This window comes from Chiloscyllium punctatum, chromosome 38 (assembly GCF_047496795.1).
Source record: "Chiloscyllium punctatum isolate Juve2018m chromosome 38, sChiPun1.3, whole genome shotgun sequence".
Lineage (NCBI taxonomy): Eukaryota > Metazoa > Chordata > Chondrichthyes > Orectolobiformes > Hemiscylliidae > Chiloscyllium > Chiloscyllium punctatum.
Window position 1 is genome coordinate 38,430,096 of NC_092776.1, and position 19,419 is coordinate 38,449,514.

The 19,419-nt window shown below is 40.1% G+C and overlaps 1 protein-coding gene across 17 annotated transcripts in view; it reads left to right on the forward strand.

Annotated features, from left to right (window-relative positions):
• The first annotated feature begins 1,347 nt into the window (after positions 1–1,347).
• jakmip3 (Janus kinase and microtubule interacting protein 3) overlaps positions 1,348–19,419 on the forward strand; it is a 383,498-nt gene continuing 365,426 nt past the window's right edge. For all 17 annotated transcript variants that reach the window (XM_072557642.1, XM_072557643.1, XM_072557644.1 and 14 more), the window contains exon 1: positions 1,348–1,501. The gene's annotated coding sequence lies outside the window, so the exon portion shown is untranslated. The remainder of the gene's footprint in view (positions 1,502–19,419) is intronic.

Here is a 19,419-nt window from a genome sequence, read left to right on the forward strand (position 1 = left end):
CACCTAAATGCCTACTACATCACAGTTGCCATGGTTATCCACACATGAACCCCCCACTACAATCTTAATTCTATTTCTCTTTATTTTGTTTCTTAATGCCACCAGTAACATTGCCACTACTTGCTTACTCTCTCTTATTATTGAAGTTATTTTATCTTTCACCTCTTAGGCTACTCCTGCTCCTCTACATTTTCTCTATCTTCTCTGGAGACCTTGTGACTTGGTATCTTCAGCTCATTTTCCTGACTGCTTAGTGGCCATGTATTAATAATGTTTCCGTGTGTTTGTATGTGTATATCTCAAATGTTTTTTTAATATCTCAAGATTTGGAAAGGTAAAGTCTGCACATTAGTTTGCATTTTCAGGATCGGCTTTTGCTTTTGGAGGTTAAAAATTTCATAAATTGAAAATAACATAATCCTTCTGATACTAAATCTCTAACGGCTCAGGTTTTGAATTATTAAGTTAGTGCATTTTGACACAAATATGACACCATGGAGGTACTGTCAGTTAATGTCTGCTCTGTGCAGTCAGACACTGTTGAATCAGGTGTGGATGACTGAAATAAATGCTGCTTAATCCTTATCGTCGAAGTGTGCAGATGATATCAATGATCTTTTGCAGTAAAATTACATGTTCTATATTTAGACATTAGCTTTCTTTTGCTCTGATTCATTGTGTTGATTTCTTCCAGAAATAATTTTAGAGCAATAGTAAGGTTTGGATCAGTGTTCCCCAAAGCTTCCCTATTGCGATTTATATCAAATTGGATGCCATGTGTATAATTTTCATTTAATTGACTAATTACATTGTGAGCGTTTGTAATTATAATCTTATCACTGATAGCCTGCCTGCACCTCTATGAAGCAGGATTATCTGTGGAAGCATCTTGGGGGGGGGTGGTCATGTTAAACATGATCAATTTGGTGTAGCTTTTCTAAAAGGATGCCAGTGATCACAGTCTCTGCTGCAGACTGCAACATTCTGCTTTTCTGCATTTATATAATCCTGCCTCAGAAAAGATAATGTGTGAATGAAAACAATTGGCTGGAATGCCATGGTAACCTTCTAATTTGTGTTCTCAAGTAGATAAAATACTTTCACAGTTTTAGGATTTGGGAATGATTTCTGGCTGCAAAGGATATTTTGGAGTCCCAATTTCAATCTATTGCAACAGTACACTTTAGATTCTTTTCCATTTAAATTTCTTGCTTGGAGACAACTGAATAAACGATATCCCATTCAGCTTTCAAATTAGAGAAGGGATGGTATGGGTTGGCTTTATAGCTGATCTTCCTTGATGACGTGCCTGCACTCAGTAGACGATCTGCAGTGACACTGCAATGGCTGAGGGGCGGCTGTTGGCAGCTTGGAATGAGCTCATTCTCCCAGGAGGGAGCAAGGCTCAGAGAGAATCACTGAGAAGCTGCAGCCCGTCTGCAAAATACATCCTCAATCTGTCTCTGCTGGCCTGATTCTTTTACTTGGGGGTGTGCACATGGTAAGCAGATATCTTGTTTGATTCATTTTAAATTATGCACAGAGGGGTTTTTGATGAATCATTAAGAGTCTTCAGCATTTTTTTTATTAGAGAGGCTGAGGGCCTGAAATAAATTCCTGGAGTATCAGGATGGATCATTCTATTTGGATAATGCTATCCTGTGTACATGGAAAAATACATTTTAAATGCATTTGTAAAAAAGACAATGTATAGCTTGGGAGAATAAATAGCAATGCATACAAAATTGCACCTCTTCAGATGTTAGAACATTACCATGTACAGCAGTCTGTGCACAATCGTTTGGAACATGCATTTAAGGTTAGTGATTCAATTTTTGAACTAAAGATGTTTCACCTTGCACGCAGGATTGTTATGTGTCTCATGTACTGTTGTTTAGTTGTATCAATGTAGGGTAAACTGCAGTGCTTTGAAAGAGAACCAGAAAGGGAGTAGGCCTGTTTGAAATTAATATTATCATAGGGGGAAAACTGAATTGAAATCGTTATTTTGTAAACATTTGATGTGCAGAGGTTATAGTTGACATATGCTTTTTCAGTCTTATCACTTTAATAGCGTCAATGTCTCAAATTTATATATTTTATAATTTGTAGTTATTTCTGGGCTCTTGCTCGGTAATATTTAAACTCTGTTTGAATTGGAAGATTCTCATTCAGTGATGCTGTAAATTTCATTTTAATCTCATTCCACTCACTGTTTTGTAATTGATGTAAAGCCTTGCGCCTGGTAACTGTTTAATATGCAGACTGCAGCTTTTAGACGTGGGACATTCGGAATCTGAAGGATCAATCAAACCTGCCATGGTTCCTCAATGTATAACCATGTATCTATTTTCAGTGAGGGCGTCCCTAGTACTTTATCTGACAATTATAATTGAATTAGATTTTTATTGCTGCTATTTTATTGTGCAATTTTTTATGGTCCTTGGTTACTGTGTGTGACGTGATGTTTCTCTCACTATTGCTTGTTAACTGCTGAGATCAATATAATTATTTATTGAAAGCAACAGGAATGTAATTTTGTTTTATAATTGATACATTTCCTTCAAGTTGTGCATAAAAATGCGATGGAAGATATTGTGCTGTGGTTGTGTTTTTACATGGATTGCAAAATGCAGTTAAATGCTCTTTAAATGTTAACTTTCATCAGAGGAGATGGTAGCTGCTTCGCTCAGAGACAGGATGGTAGGAGTTAAAGACTCTACAAATATTCTCAAGATCTAGCAGACATTTGTATTCTAGAATGGCATTACAAGCCTGGTGATGAAGAATAGGATTATTGTACCACCACGATAAAGCTCTTTTGTAAGAAGGCTTACATACAGATGTAATTGTAACCCTAAAGTTCTTATTAATGTTTGTTGAAAGATTTTAAACAAAACAAATCAAAGCCAACATTTGGGTGGCATAACATAATTGCAATTGACACAAAATGATAAATAAGAACTAATTCTTCGAAAAACTACTGTATTATCAAAGATGTTGAACTCCAGGAAAGCTAAGTATTAGCACCACGTTTGCCTGCGCAGTCAGCATAATATGGCACCTTTTTCTGTAATGTCATGCCTAAGAAGCTAACAGGGCATGGAAGAAGCTACAGGTTATATTTGTTGCTTCCACATTTTCCATATTGCTTCCTCAGACCATACTTCAGTTATTTCAGAAATCCTTGCTACCCCCATATTGGAAATCTTTTCATTTGAAATAATAAATAAGTAGCACAGATGTGCAAGGGCAACTGTTACAAAAAAAGCAATGCCTAATGTAAAATTTGCAATGCTAGTATTATCCTGTGTTCGCAATTTTTTTTATGACAGTAATTAATTCAGTTCCTAACACCACTGCTGAAGCTTTGCTGAATACCCATATGCCACATTATATAAAGCACTAGATTTTTCTGGTCACTGCTGGAGTATGGAATGATAAAATGAGATTATACGTGAATCTCCCAAATTTAAGTTATTGTGTGATGGACTTTTGTGGGGTTATATCCTGATTGGGTAGATGATGAACAATGTGGTATTTGCTCAATTGACCAAGTATGAATCGAGTAATTTAGTACCTATAGTATTATTACCTTCTAATGAGATAATTGCATGCTGAAAATATGTCACTCTGATCCACTGAAGTTTTAAAGGCATTTAATTTCCAAAAGACATTAGGGTAAACAATTATTTCATTAAATGGAAGTGTGCTATTGTGTATGTCCTACCTTAAATGAAATGCAGACTTCTGTTTTGTGAACCTTTTTTTTTGCAAATGTACATAGTCGACAAGGTAATGTTATCAAAAAGGCCAACTAATCACAGAAAAAAAATCATTTCTATTAATATAGTTGTTTTGAACCAATGCACAAATGTACATTTTTCAATGGTAGATTTTATAAATTGTGAAACGCTAGAAAGTTCTATATTCCTGTTAGGGTGAAAGGAAAGGCTGTTAGGTTTAGGGAAAGCTTGATAATTAGAGAAATTGAGGGTTTGGTTAAGAAAAAGAAGGAAGCAGATGTCAGGTAGAGACAGGACAAATTGAGTGAATCCTTAGAGCATAAAGGCAGGAGGAGAATACTTAAGAGGGAAATCAGGATGGCAAAAAGGGGACATGAGATAAGGAGAATCCAAAGGGTTTTTACAAATATATTAACGACAAAAGGGTAACTAGAGAGCGAGTAAGATCAGCAAGGCAGCCTTTGTGTGGAGCTGAAGGAGATGGGGGAGATACTAAATGAGTATTTTGCATCAGTGTTTACTGTGGAGAAGCACCTGGAAGATATAGAATGTGGGGAACTAGATGGTGACATCTTGAAAAATGTCCATATTACAGAGGAAGAAGCGTTGGATGTCTTGAAATGAATAAAGGTAGATAAATCCACAGGACCTGATCAGGTGTACCCTAGAACTCTGCAGGAAGCCAAGGAAATGATTGCTGGGCCTCTTGCTGAGATACCTGTATAGTCACAGGTGAGGTGCCGGAAGACTGGAGTTGGCTAACGTGGTGCCACGATTTAAGAAAAGTGGTAAGGGCAAACCAGGAACTACAGACTAGTGAGTTTGACATCGGTGGTGGGCAGGTTGTTGGAGGGAATCCTGAGGGATAGAATTTACACCTATGTGGAGAAGCAAGGACCAATTAGGGATAATCAACATGGTTGTGTGTATGGGAAATCATATCTTATGAACTTGATTGAGTTTTTTGAAAAAGTAACAAAAAGCGTTGATGAGGGCTGTGCGATTGACATGATCTATATGGACTTCAGTAAAGCATTCAACAAGGTTCCCCATGGGACACTGGTTAGCAAGGTTAGATCTCATGGAATACAGGGAGAACTAGCCATTTGGATACAGAACTGGCTCAAAGGTAGAAGACAGAAGGTGATGGTGGAGGGTTGGTTTTCAGACTGGAGGCCTGTGACCAGTGGAGTGCCACAAGGATTGGTGCTGGGTCCACTACTTTTCTTCATTTACATAAATGATTTGGTTATGAACATAAGAGGTACAGTTAGTAAGTTTGCAGATGACACCAAAATTGGAGGTGCAGTGGACAGCAAAGAAGGTTACCTCAGATTACAACTCGATCTTGATCAGATGGGCCAATGGACTGAGAAGTGGCAGATGAAGTTTAATTCAGATAAATGCAAGGTGCTGCATTTTGGGGAAGCAAATCTTAGCAGGAATTATACACTTAATGGTGAGGTCCTAGGGAGACTGCGGAGTGGATGAGACCATATGGAGATCAAAGATGGACCGGGTCCGAAGGGACTTGCTGTATAAAGATCTGGGCAACAGGGAAAAAACACACCCAATGCCACTCTCATCCTGATGGCCACCTTTGTGTGTGGCTGTATCAAGCTGTGCGTGGATCCCCGGTATGCAAACACCAAGTGTCACTACATACTAAAGTTCTACCTGTCCCCGGTGTTACGAAGGATGGGCCTGGCTCCGAGTAGTTGGACTGTTCCTTATCACCTGTCCTTCGTGGAGAAATTTTTGAAGTAAAACACCTTTTGACCACAAGTCCATCAGGAAGTGGTCAGCACGTAGTGTCCTTGAGACCCTTCTGGAAAAGGAGAGGGTGGATTCTATCGAGTGGTTCCCTGGACAGACTGTCAAAGTCATTTGGCAGAATGCCTCATCGCCAGAACTTTCCAACAAGCACCAAGACATGGCTTGGCTGGTGGTGAGAAGGTGAGATCCTTTATGCATGCCTGGACTCTCAACCGCACCGCATGCTGCCCTCGAAGTGGCTTGTGGGGGGGTGGTGGAAACTAGACTGTCACACACCTCCTTCTGGAATGTGCCTATGCAGAAGAAGTCTGGAGAGGAATGCAGTGATATTTGTCGAGGTTCATCCTGTGACGTGGGACACCGTGCTGTACGGTCTGTTCCCCGGTACGCACACCGAGTCAAACATCAACTGTGCCTGGAGGATCATCAACTCGGTGAAGGACGCTCTCTGGGGTGGTCCGAAACCTGTTGATCTTCCAGCTGAAGGAGTTGACCCCGACTGAGTGTTGCAGACTGGCACATTCCAAGGTCCAGGACTACGTGTTGAGGGATGTGCTGAAACTTGGGGCAGCTGCTGCCAAGGCGCGGTGGGGAAAGACTACCGAGTAAAGTCTGCCTGCTTAAGAAAAACAGGGGGCCCACTCGGTCTTTTGGGCTCTGCTGATGCCTCAGCTAAATATATGGATATATGATTGATAAACGTACAGACCTGTATGTACAAATGATGAAATCTGATCTCTGTATGCAAATGTTTATGTATGCATGGCATGACCAACTGTACAGTCCATCAAATTTTATGAATAAAGTATATTTTTGAAATAAAAAAAAAGACTCACACATCTCCTTCTGGAATGTGCCTATGCAAAGGAAGTCTGGAGAGGAATGCAGTGGTGTTTGTTGAGGTTTGTCCCGAGCAGCTCCATGACGTGGGACTCCGTGCTCTATGGTCTGTTCCCTGGGACGCACACCGAGACTAACATCAATTGTGCCTGAAGGATCATCAACTCGGTCAAAGACGCTCTTTGGTCTGTCTGAAACCCGTTGATCTTCCAGCTGAAGGAGCTGACCCCGACTGAGTGTTGCGGACTGGCACATTCCAAGGTCCAGGACTACATTTTGAGGAATGCGCTGAAGCTTGGGGCAGCTGCTGCCAAGGCGTGGTGGGGAAAGACCGTTGTGTAACGTCGGCCTGCCAAAGAACAGGGGTCCCATGCAGTAAGTGGGCTCCGCTGATGCCTCAGCTAAATATATATGGATAGTAAACATACAGGTCTGTATATTCAAATGATCACTCGATCTCTGTATATAAAGAAATGGAATGCTACGTATGTATGGCATAACCAATTGTATAGATCATCAAAATATTTTATGAATAAAGTATATTTTTGAATTTTTTAAAAAAAATCTTGCAGTGCAGGTTCATAGCTCCTTGAAAGTAAAGTCGCAGATAGATAGGATAGTGAAGAAGGCATTTAGTATGCTTTTCTTTATTGGTCAGAATATTGAATATAAGAGTTGGGAGGTCATGTTGCAACTGTACAGGATGTTAGTAAAGCCACTGTTGGAATATTGTGTGCAATTCTGGTCTCCTTCTATTGGAAGGATGTTGTGAAACTTGAAAGCATTCAGAAAAGATTTAGAAGGATGTTGCCAGGGTTGGAGGATTTGACCTATAGGGAGAGGCTGAACAGGCTGGGGCTGTTTTCCCTGGAGTGTTGGAGGCTGAAGGGTGACGTCTTAGAGGTTTATAAAATCATGAGGGGCATGGATAGGATAAATAGACAAATTCCTTTCCCTGGGGAGGGGGAGTCCAGAACTAGAGAGCATAAGTTTAGGGTGAGAGGGGAAAGATATAAGAGACCCAAGAGACAACTTTTTCACACCGAGAGGGTGGTATGTGTGTGCAATGAGCTGCCAGAGGAAGTGGTGGAGGCTAGTACAATTACAACATTTAAAAGACATCTGAATAGAAAAGTTTTAGAGGGATTTGGGCTAAGTGCTGACAGTTGGGACTAGATTAGATTGGGATATCTAGTTGGCATGGACGAGTTTGACCGGGGTGTCTGTTTCTCTGTTGTACATCTCTATGACTGTATAAGATCAAAAGATGTAGGGGCAGAGGTAGGCTATTTGGTATGATCATGTCCAATCTTCGAATCCTCAATTCCTCTTGCCTGCCATAGCCCTTAATTGCCTTCTCCTTGAATATACTTAATGACCCAGCCTTGACAGCCCTCTGAGATAAAGAATTCCACAAATGGTCAGTCCTCTGGAAGAAGAAATTCCTCCTCATCATTACCTTAAATGGATCACCCCTTAGTCTGAGATTATGTCCTCTAGTCTTCGACTCTCCCACAAGGAGAAATAACCTCCCTGGAGCTACTGTGTGAAGTCCCCTCAGAATCTTGTACATTTTAAATAAGATTGCTTCTCATTCTTCTAAACTCCAATGAGTACAGGCCCAACCTACTCAACCTCTCCTCACACGACAGACCTTCCATACCCAGGATCAACCTAGTGAACCTCCCTTTAGGCTTCCTCCAATGCCGGTATATCTTTCTAATCAAAAGGTGTAGTGTTGGAAAAGTGCAGACGGTTAGGCAACGTCAGAGGAGCAGGAGAATCAATGTTTCTCAGGAACGTTACTGATGAAGAGCTTATGCTTGAAATGCTAACTCTCCTGCTCCTCGGATACTGCCTGACCAGCTGCGCTTTTCCAGCAAAACACATTTTGACTCTGATCTCCAGCATCTGCAGTCCTCACTTTCTCCTAGTATATCGTTCTATTTCAGTTTTAATAAAGAATTAACTTTTAGATAAGGGGCTACAACTGTCCAGTGTTTTAGCTGTGGTCTGATAGTGACATGTAAAGCATAAACAAAGTTTCATTGTTTTTATACCAATATCCTCTGAAATAAAGGCCCACGTTCCACTGGCCTTCCTGATCACCCGTTGAACTTACATGCTAGCTTTCTGTGATTTATGAATGAGAATTCCCAAATTCTTCCGTAAGGTAGCTTTCTGCAGCCTTTCTCCATTTAAATAATATTGAACTCTTCAAGCCTCTTGCCAAATTCACATTTTCCCATGTTGTATTTCATCTGCCAAGTTTTTGCCCATTCTCTTTACCTGTCTATATCCCCCTGCAGACTTTGAGTCATCCTTGCCAACTGTCTTCTTGTTGTAGACTTTAATACATTCACTTTCCTCATCCAAGGCATTGATATATATTGTAAATCATTGTGGCTCCAGCACTGATCCCTGTGGCACTCCACTAATTACAGGATACCAACCTGAAAATGTCCCTCTTATGCTAACTCTGTGACTTCTGTTAGTTAGCTGATCTTCTCTCCATGCTAATATACTATTTCCAATGCCATGGGCTCATTTTATTAATTAATGTAATGTATACTACCTTATTAAATGCTACATGAAAATCCAAATGTATTACACCCATTATATTGTGCTTGTTATCTCCTTCAAGAATTCTAATAAATTTGTCAGACATAATTTTTCCATCATAAAGCTACCTGACTATGCTTGATTGTATTATGTATTTCTAAATGCTGTGCTATTACATCCTTTATAATGAGTTTAAACATCTCCTAATAACAAATTGTTATTTGTTATTGACCTATTGTTACCTTTTTGTTTTTTGTTTCCTTCATTTATAAAATAAAGGTATGATGTTGGCAGTTTTCTAGTCCTCTGAGACTTTTCCAGAATCTAAGAGTTGTAGAGATTTACTACATGGAAACAGATCCTTTGGGTCAATTAGTCCATTCCAACCACAATCCCAAACTAAACTAGTCGCACTTGCCTGCGTTTGGCTCATTTCCCTCCAAACCTTTCATATATTCATGCACTTTATTTAAATGTCTTTTAAACTTTAAGTATGCCCACATCCACCACTTCCTCTGGAAGCTGTGCAAATACAAATTTCCTCCATGTCTTTTTAAAAATCTTTCTCCTCTCTCACCATAAAAATCTGTTCCCTAATCTTGAAATCCCCTATATTAGGGAAGAGATAACTGCCATTCACCTTGCTTATACCCCCCACAATTAATAAATCTCTATAATGTTACCCCTGAACCTCCTATGCTCCAATGAAAAAAGTCCCAGCCTGTCCTTATAACTTGAGTTCCCATTCCCGGAAACATTCTCGTAAATCTCTTCTGACCCTTCTCCAGCTTGATAATATCCTTCCTATAACTGGACCAGAAGTGGGCACAGTACTCTGGAAGAAGCCTCACCAATATCCTGTACAACCTTTAATATGACATCCCAATTCCTATACTCAAAGGTCTGAGAAATGGAGGCAAGCATGATAAATGTCTTCTTGACTACTCCGTCTACATATGATGTAAACTTCAAAGAATTATCTACCTGAACTCCAGGCCCCTCTGTTCTCCAACACTACCCAAGGCCCAACTTTTAGTTGTATAAGTCCTGCCCTTGTTTGTTTTACCAAAATGCATTATCTCACATTTACGCAAATTAAACTCCATCTGCCACTCCGCAGCACATTGACCCAATTGATTAATATTTCTTTGTAAGCTTAGATAACTTTTTTCACTGTCCCCTATTGGTGTCATCAGCGAACATACTAACGAAGCCTCCGAAATTTTCATCTAAATCATTTTATATAAATGACAGACAAAAGTGGACCCAGCACTGGTCCCTATGGGAACAGGCCTCCAGTCTGAAAAACAACCCTCCACCATCACTCTCTATCTCCTGCTGTTAATCCAGTTTTGTGTCCAGTTGACATGCTCACCTTGAAACCCACATGATCAAACTTTACTTATTAGTCTACTATGTGAAACCTTGTCAAAGGCTTTAGTAAAGCCCTAAGAGAGGCAGCAAAAGTCACAAAGAGCCAAGATTTAAGGGGAGCTTTCAGCATGCATTAAAAAATGGAACATGATGATGCCAACAATATCGTATTGGGAGTCAAGGTGGCTGAGAACTCTGTCATAAAGTCATAGAGATGTACAGCACAGAAACAGACCCTTCGATCCAACTGGTCCATGCCGACCAGATATCCCAACACAATCTAGCCCCACCTGCCAGCACCTGGCCCATATCCCTCCAAACCCTTCCTATTAATATACCCATCTAGATGCATTTTAAATGTTGCAATTGTAGTAGCTTCCACCACTTCCTCTTGCAACTCATTCCATACACGTACCACCCTCTGAGAGAAAATGTTGCCTTTTGGGTCTCTTTTATTTCTTCCCTGTCTCACACTAAACCTATGCCCTCTAGTTCTGGACTCCCCCACCCCAGGGAAAAGACTTTGTCTCTTTATCCTATCCATGCCTCTCATGATTTTATAAACTTCTGACGAATCAGAAATCGAAGCCACTGGAGTACTTTTCTAAGAAATTAAACCAATATGAGAAGAAATGTTCTATGGTGGAAAAGGAAACTTTAGGCTTAGTATTTGATCTTTGCAAGTTTAATTCTATGCCTGTCATGATTGTAAAGAAACGCTGATCTATACTTACCATAATTCCTTAACTTTAATAGACAAATAAGAGTCAAAATGTGACATTATTGCGGTGGTATTTATCAATTCAACTTTATAATATAAAAATTGTTTATATTGCTGAATAAAATACTGCAAATGAATCAAGAATGTAAAAATGGCAGAATAAGTTAGGAATTACGTAAGACAGGAATAAGGATGAATAGATTTAATATTCATGTTCTGTTGTGTCAGTCATATCTCATGCTGAAATGCATTTTTGAAATGGTATTTCATTTCCTTTTAAGGGGGGACTATTCTACCTATAATCAGTGTTTTAAGTGATGTGTGTTTAATAGCTGCCAAAAAAAAACACACACATAGGAAGGGATCACATGGTTACAGGAACCCAGCAGTAAATTAAGGATAATTGCATTTCTCCAAACATGACACATTTCATTAAATAAAAATATACACTGCAAGTTACGGTTAAGTTAATCAACATAGGTGGTCACAAAGATTGACAAAATAATATCTTAACTCCAAATGTTCAACCTTTATTCATCATGCACCTACATTGCACAAAGCCTTTGAATCATGCAGGTCTCCTTTTAGTACATGTGTACATTGTTACTGGCTGTTTCCCTGGTATCTGCTGGTCACGAGGGTGATATTTATTCTCTGGGCAGGTATCATTCGCATGGCAAGGGCAGTTGTCTGAACTTGATTGAATGAGAATCCTCTTTTTGTCCCCAATATTTCCTCTTGATTACATAATTTGAAGAGATAAGTTAGGATAAGCAGAATAACTTGTCTTGCCCTTAATTATCTGAGTGGCTGTGACAAAATTCCATATGTATGCACCTCCTACATAATGAGGGTGCAACTGCTCAACACCAGTAGTATGAAGCATATTAAATCCACAGTCAAATTAACATTGAGTATGGATTTTTTGTATTTTCAATTTTTAATGGAAAATATTGACAAGATTTGAAATTTCAAACCCAGCATGAGCAATCACAAGACTAGGAAGTAAGTCTACAAAAAGTATAAATTATTGTTCCATGTGTTACAACCCCAGCTGATGTAATTCCTGGACAAGTTAGATGCCAGCATGAACCTGTCTTTATAGATCATAATTTTGTTTTTAATGAGGTGGTCGCTCACTGAAATAAGCTCGCCATGTGACAGATTTTGTTTTAATGAGGCACAGTCTTATGTTGAATCAATGACCACTAATTCTAGATTCTCCCAAAAGAAGAAAGATTCATTTTTTGCATCTGTTTCAATCTGGTCACCTCCTTACCCTTTTAAACTGCAGCAGATACAAGTCTAGCCTGTCTAACCTCTGATTATCGATTTTAGTGGTTCTGGAAAAGCACAGCAGGTCAGGCAGCATCCAAGGAGCAGGAAATCGACGTTTCAGGCAAAAAGCTATTCATCAGGGTTTTGTTTATGGGATGTGCTTTCTGTTTCATCTAGTAAACATCCTCTGGACCGGTCCACTGCAATTACATCCTTTCATAAATAAGGGAACCAAAGTTATACATGGTAACAAGGTATAAACAGCCCTGTAAAACCTGCAAAGTCCTCCTTCATTACATGTGGGAAATAGTGCCAAAATTAGGAGAACTGTTTCACAGACTAGTCAACAATAGCTTAACACTGACTATGACTATGTCCCAGACACTGTCACCATCCTTGGTATGGCATGGTCCACCACCAGGGTATCCCAAACAAAGGTGGCAGCACCATAGTATACTATTGGGAGGGAGTTACCTTAAGAATCCTCAACATTGACTCTGGACATCAGAAAGTCTCACAGCATCAGGTCAAACATGGTTAAGGAAACCTCCTGCTGATTACTATGTGCCATCCTCACTCGACTGGTGAATCCATTCTCCTCCATTATGAACAACGCTTGAAGGAATTACTGACATTTGCAATGGTGTGATATGTACTCTGGATGTAGGATTTCATTGTCCACCACCAAGAATGCATTGGCAGCAATACCACTGGTGGAGCTGATTGAATCCTAAAGCTTGTTGCTACTTGACTGGGTCTGTGGCAGGTGGTGAGGGTGACCCACATACGTGACTACATCCTCACCAATCTGCCTGCTGTAGATGTATCTGTCAATGACAATATTGATACCAAACAGATCTAGAAACTCGAACTAGGCATTAATGAGACACTGTTGGCTATCAGCAGCAGAATCTCGCTCCAGGCATAACCCGTAACCTCATCACCTGGCATATTTCCCCACTGTACCTCACTATGGAGGAGAATGGATTTACCAGTCAAGCCAGGCGATCAACCTTGGTTCAATGAAGACTGCAAGAAAGCATGGCAGGAGCAGAATCAGGCACACTTAAAAATGAGATGTCAACCTGGTGAAGCTACAGAACAGGACTACATGTGTGTCAAATTGAATAAACAAATGACAGACAAAGCTAAGTCATTCCACAACCAATGGATCAGATTTAAAGTCTGCAGTTCTGCCATATCTTCTACTGAATGGCAGGGGACAATTAAACAACTCAGTAGAAGATGAGATTCCACAAATATCTCCATCCTCAATGATGGGAGAGTTGCCTGTAATGGGCTTTGCATGTAAACATTCAATTCGCAACATGGGTGATTTATTGGTGATGGTTAGTAGTTTAAAAACAATACAAAAATTAGTGATTTTTGATGGTGGCGAAACCATTCAGTTGTGTAATAGCACTTCCAGATATAAAAAAGAGAAATAAATGATGGGAGAGGCCAGCACATCAATACAAAAAATAATGCTGAAGCATTTGCGACAATCTTCAGCCAGCAGTGCCAAGTGGATGATCCATCCAAGGTGCTGCATTCTTAGCTAGCTAGTCAAGTCCAGGTACAATAAGAGGTATAGTTAGTAAGTTTGCAGATGACACCATAACTGGAGGTGTAGTGGACAGCGAAGAAAGTTACCTCAGATTACAATGGGATATTGATCAGATGGGCCAGTGGGCTGAGGAGTGGCAGATGGAGTTTAATTCAGATAAATGTGAGGTGCTGCATTTTGGGAAAGCAAATCTTAGCAGGACTTATACACTCAATGGTAAGGTCCTAGGGAGTGTTGCTGAACAAAGAGACCTTGGAGTGCAGGTTCATAGCTCCTTGAAAGTGGAGTCGCAGGTAGATAGGGTAGTGAAGAAGGAGTTTATATGCTTTCCTTTATTGGTCAAGAGTATTAAGTACAGGAGTTGGGAGGTCATGTTGCAGCTGTACGAAACGTTGGTTAGGCCACTTTTGGAATATTGTGTGCAATTCTGGTCTCCTTCCTATTGGAAGGATGTTGTGAAACTTGAAAAGGTTCAGAAAAAAATCTACAAGGATGTTGCCAAGGTTGGAGAATTTGAGCTATAGGGAGAGGTTGAGTAGGCTAGGGCTTTTTTCCATGGAGTATTGGAGGCTGAGAGGTGATCTTATCGAGGTTTATAAAATTGAGGGGCTTGGATAGGATAAACAGACCAGTAATTTTCCCTGGGGCGGGGGAGTCCAGGAGTAGAGGGCATATGTTTAGGGTGAGAGTGGAAAAATTTAAAAGGGACCTGTGGGGCAACGTTTTCAGAGTGGTGCATGTATGGAATGAGCTGCCAGAGGAAGTGGTGGAAATTGGTACAATTGCAACATTTTAAAAGGCATCTGAATGGGCATATGAATAGGAAGGGTTTGGAGGGCTATTGGAGGGCAAGTGGGGCTAGATTAGGTTGGGATATCTGGTCGGCGTGGTCGAATTGGACCGAAGGATCAATTTCTGTGCTGTACATCTCTATGATGATACAAGTTTATAAACCCAAAGAAATAAACATAGATTGATACAAATTGTTTTGATACAAATTCAAAGATTTTTAACACACAGTAATTGTATAATCTCAATCCCAAAACACTCCTTTTTTATAAATTTCGAAAAACCCCAACATCCCTAGTACGGTAGCCCAAAGCACTCCTTTCACTGCACACATCAGAGAAAAAAATCTTTTCCTAACACTTAAGGTAAATGTGCCTTTTACGTTCAAGAATAAAGATGCATACAGCTTCTTCCTGGAGCTATCACACACCTGAGCTTAAACATACTCCATTTTAAGGAGCCTTTTTATCCAAACACTTCTGTTTGGAACTCGAGAAAATTCTCCTCATGTCATTAACATTGCTGTACACAACCATCTCTATTCAAGGACTTCACAGTTAGGGTCACAAAATAAAAATCAAACTACAACAAAATGTTTCTCCCCCTAAGCTATGGATATTTCCACTAGCTTTAAAAAAGCCCTAAGTCTAGAAATTTTCAATTAGATCTTAAAGTACAATGGTCTACCTTGCTAAATCATAAAATATCCTGAGGTAAACAAAAAACCCATTAATGCTGCCTAAGTAGTGCTCTCAAGCTGTTTTGAAAAGAAATCGCTACAAGCCTGGTTTATACTGTAGGCATAAATCAATTTAACCCTCCGTTTCTCTTGACTGTTGCTGCTTTTCAATTCAGTTTGTCTTTATTCCTGAATGTTCTGTTGCAGGTGAAGGACATTCTATACTACTTTATGTATCATATGATTATACTTGACCATATTTTAGGGCTCAATGGCTGATTCAAAGAAACGTCAACATTGCCGTATTTATTAAGAAAGTAGACATCAGGAATAATACAAGACAGTAACCTAACAGCAGTTCAAATGTCTGTAGTTTGGATGGCATTCTTTGTTACTGATATCTGAGATTATTGTATGATGATAATGCTTACATATTCTAATCTAATTCTTCAACGCCAAATAACTTTTGCTTTTTAGATTTCTAGATTGACAGGAAGCTACAAAACGTTCAGTTTGTCCTTCCACCATTGAATTAGATTGTTTCAGCCATTTGATTTCTTCTTCAATAATAATGTACAAACATTTGCAACCAAGTCAGAATCTCTACATTGGGTAGTTTATGCGTAAAGATGAAGTTACCATAGTCCCTGATAAAGGTATACAAAATTGAGGGGCATGGGCAGGATAAATAGGCAAAGTATTTTCCCTGGGGTTAGGGAGTCCAGAACTAGAGGGCATAGGTTTAGGGTGAGAGGGGAAAGGTATAAAAGAGACCTATGGGTCAAATTTTTCACAAAGAGGGTGATATGTGTATGGAATGAGCTACCAGAGGAAGTGGTGGAGATTGGTACAATTGCAACATTTAATAGCCATTTAGATGTGTATATGAATAGGAAGGGTTTGGAGGGATATGGGGTGGGTGCTGGCAGGTGGGACTAGATTGGGTTGGGATATCTGGTCAGCATGGACAGGTTGGACCGAAGGATCTGTTTCCATGCTGAACATCTCTATGACTCTATAATATTAGAGCTGCTGTTTCATTAGAGAGACAACCAGTGATGAGTTTAACCTAAGAGTCGTCATGTCTTAGGTGAGGGCTGACGTTGACAAGGTGGGACCTTTATGGTGACCTCAGCCGGTAAATGAATTGAACCCGTGAGTTTGGTGTCTCTGCATTAGAAACCAGCCATCTAGCCAACTGAACTAGCTGTTCCACTTAGTTCTCGGCCTTTCCATTGCCTTAACACAATTTGTCATGTTATCCTAATACCTCTAATCGATCCATCTTTCTGTCGTTACTCACTGGTTTCTGTTCTTCCCTGTTCATAATTAGGCAGAAGTAGGTATTTTCTTGATTGACAAGGGAAAGTCAAGGTTATTGAGGGTAGTTGGGAATGAATTGCTGAGGCCACAATCAGATCAGTTTTAGCCTTCTTGGATGGCAGTATAGGTTTGAGGGGCCGAATGGCCGACACCAGTTCCTAATTAGTGTGCTTTCCAACAGCGTCATTCCAAGCCTTAAGGGTGCTTCCTCACTTCACTGATCACCATGAGTTTTCTTTTGGTTCTTGGCTCAAACCTCTTTGTCTATGTATTTCTTTTTGATGGTGTAATTTGAATAGATGAAAGAAGATAGAGGAATAAACATGCTCCTCCTTAATTATATTGTGATTTTATGATCAGGTTCTATCTATATGCTGATAATAGAGCTTTATATTCCATTCTGTCAGGTGACAGTTAGCTGCTTCAATCGTTTGTTTGACATTGTGGTCAGATTTGGACGGCACGGTGGCACAGTGGTTAGCACTGCTGCCTCACAGCACCAGAGACCCGGGTTCAATTCCCGCCTCAGGCGACTGACTGTGTGGAGTTTGCACGTTCTCCCCATGTCTGCGTGGGTTTCCTCCGGGTGCTCCGGTTTCCTCCCACAGTCCAAAGATGTGCAGGTCAGGTGAATTAGCCATGCTAAATTGCCCGTAGTGTTAGGTTAGGGGTAGATGTAGATGTCGGGGTATGGGTGGGTTACGCTTCGGCGGGGCGGTGTGGACTTGTTGGGCCGAAGGGCCTGTTTCCACACTGTAAGTAATCTAATCTAATCTAATTTGTCATCTGAGTTCATTGGGTTCAATGTCTGCTGGATGTCACTACTGAGAGCCCCAAACTCTCTCTTAATGATCGTCTCCTATTTGTGTTCAACTAGTGAGCTGCCAGCGATTCCAATGCTGAGAGGCAGCTCAGTTTTTTGTGTGGATGTAAGAAATCTAGGTCCTGGCAATTGATTAGAGGGGAGATTAGTGCTTCTGGTATAACAGATAAAAATGTGGAAGGGGGGTGAATTACAGATTAAAAAGCATCAAATTAATAATTATTCCAAGGGTAACCTCTAGCAAACCTTGCAATGGATGCTGATTTTTGGCCACTTCCTGCTCTGTATTTTGACTGCGCCTAACTGTATTAAAAAATAGTATCCTGGGTTCTAATAATAGTTATATTGAACAATGAGACTTTTCCTGTTTCTGATAAGGGTGCAGAGTAACTAAACTGAGGTGTTCTTGAAAATTGCAAAAAAAACACATGTTAGATTGAAAGTTAGAAATATGTGTATTTTGTCACTTTGTTGGGATGGTCACCTCATTCCTGCTGGAGAAAAGAGGGCACTGGAGAGACCAGCACCAAAGAAACTATTGTCTTCAGTGAGCCAAACTTTTCTCTATCTTAATATTGGGTTAGATCCAAAATATATTTCTAAGCCAGATGGAATCATTTATGTCCCTGATCCAAGAAGGTCACCTCAGCTTAAATTTGGTTAACAGCAAAATTTCTTCTCATGTTCATTCCATCACCAAAAGTGCCTTGTTCTACTTCTTGTGGCATTGCCGGTCTTCATTCCATCTGTTCTCTATGTTGCTGAAACATTGACATCTTACCACTGCATGTCTATGCAGAATGTAATGTAGATTAGATTGATACGTTATGTAAGTGTATTAAAATGTTGGTTCCACTGCTGACCAGCTCTGGCAATAGCTCAGCTTGTAAAGGTGGCAACGTTAAGAAGGCGAATTCCTGGTTCCCTTCCCGAATGTAACCCAAAGACCTTTGCTAGAAGTACATCTATGTGAATATCATTTGGAAGCATAGTCGGCTCAGTCACCGTGCTCTCCAAAGTCAAATGTTCCACCCACATGTAGCTTTGTTAAAGTATTCTCTTTAATGTTAAATCATAATAATTAGTATTGTGCTTATTGTTGGGAAGTCTTTAAATGTCTTCATTTAGCTTGTTAAATGCTAAGGGTTGAATCTTACATTTTGCCTAAGCATCATCTTCATCAATTCATATCCTGGGATCTGTGGTGCCTGCGTCCTATTTGAAATGCACCCAGTCATTCTGAAACTTCCTTTCCTTTACCTGCACAAGCACTGACAGATATGCCACCCAATTTTATCTAACCCAGTTCCTCCCTTTCTATCAATTCTAATAGAAAACGGCCCACAGTATAGTAAAACGAGCCCAAACTGGTCCAGATTTTGGCTGCTCATGTCCATAAGGATAAGACCCTGACCCTGAATGTCAAGAGCAGTCAAATGACTACACCTAATGCCTAGTCCAATAGAGGAACACTGTCCTTCACTAACTGTGATGGAACTTCTGATGAAGACTCTCCCTTAACTTGACTGAAGATGAATCCTTTTAGACTTTGAGACATGGGAATTGGGTTGAAGCACATTCAGCGTGTTTGCCACGTACACTGTTGGTATATGGCACAGCTGTAAGATTGACATAGCAAGGTGTTCCACAGCAATATGTCCACCCCTTTTGAAGATTGCTGATAACCTTTCTGGCTTTGTGTCTGTGCTAAAAGGTAAGTCAAGACAAAAGTAATGCCTGCCTGTTAGCTCTGGTTGAGGGGGCATTGCATTCAAAGGATGCCATGGAGCATGCCCTGCGACATTATATTGGGTTTCCAAGATGGAGGTTCAGAGGAGTAAGCAACAAGTTGCAATTGCTAGATACTAGTTTCGATCTGGTGAATGTAGAATACGAGAATGCATATTACTGAGGTGAGATTAAGTAATAATGAGAGTGATA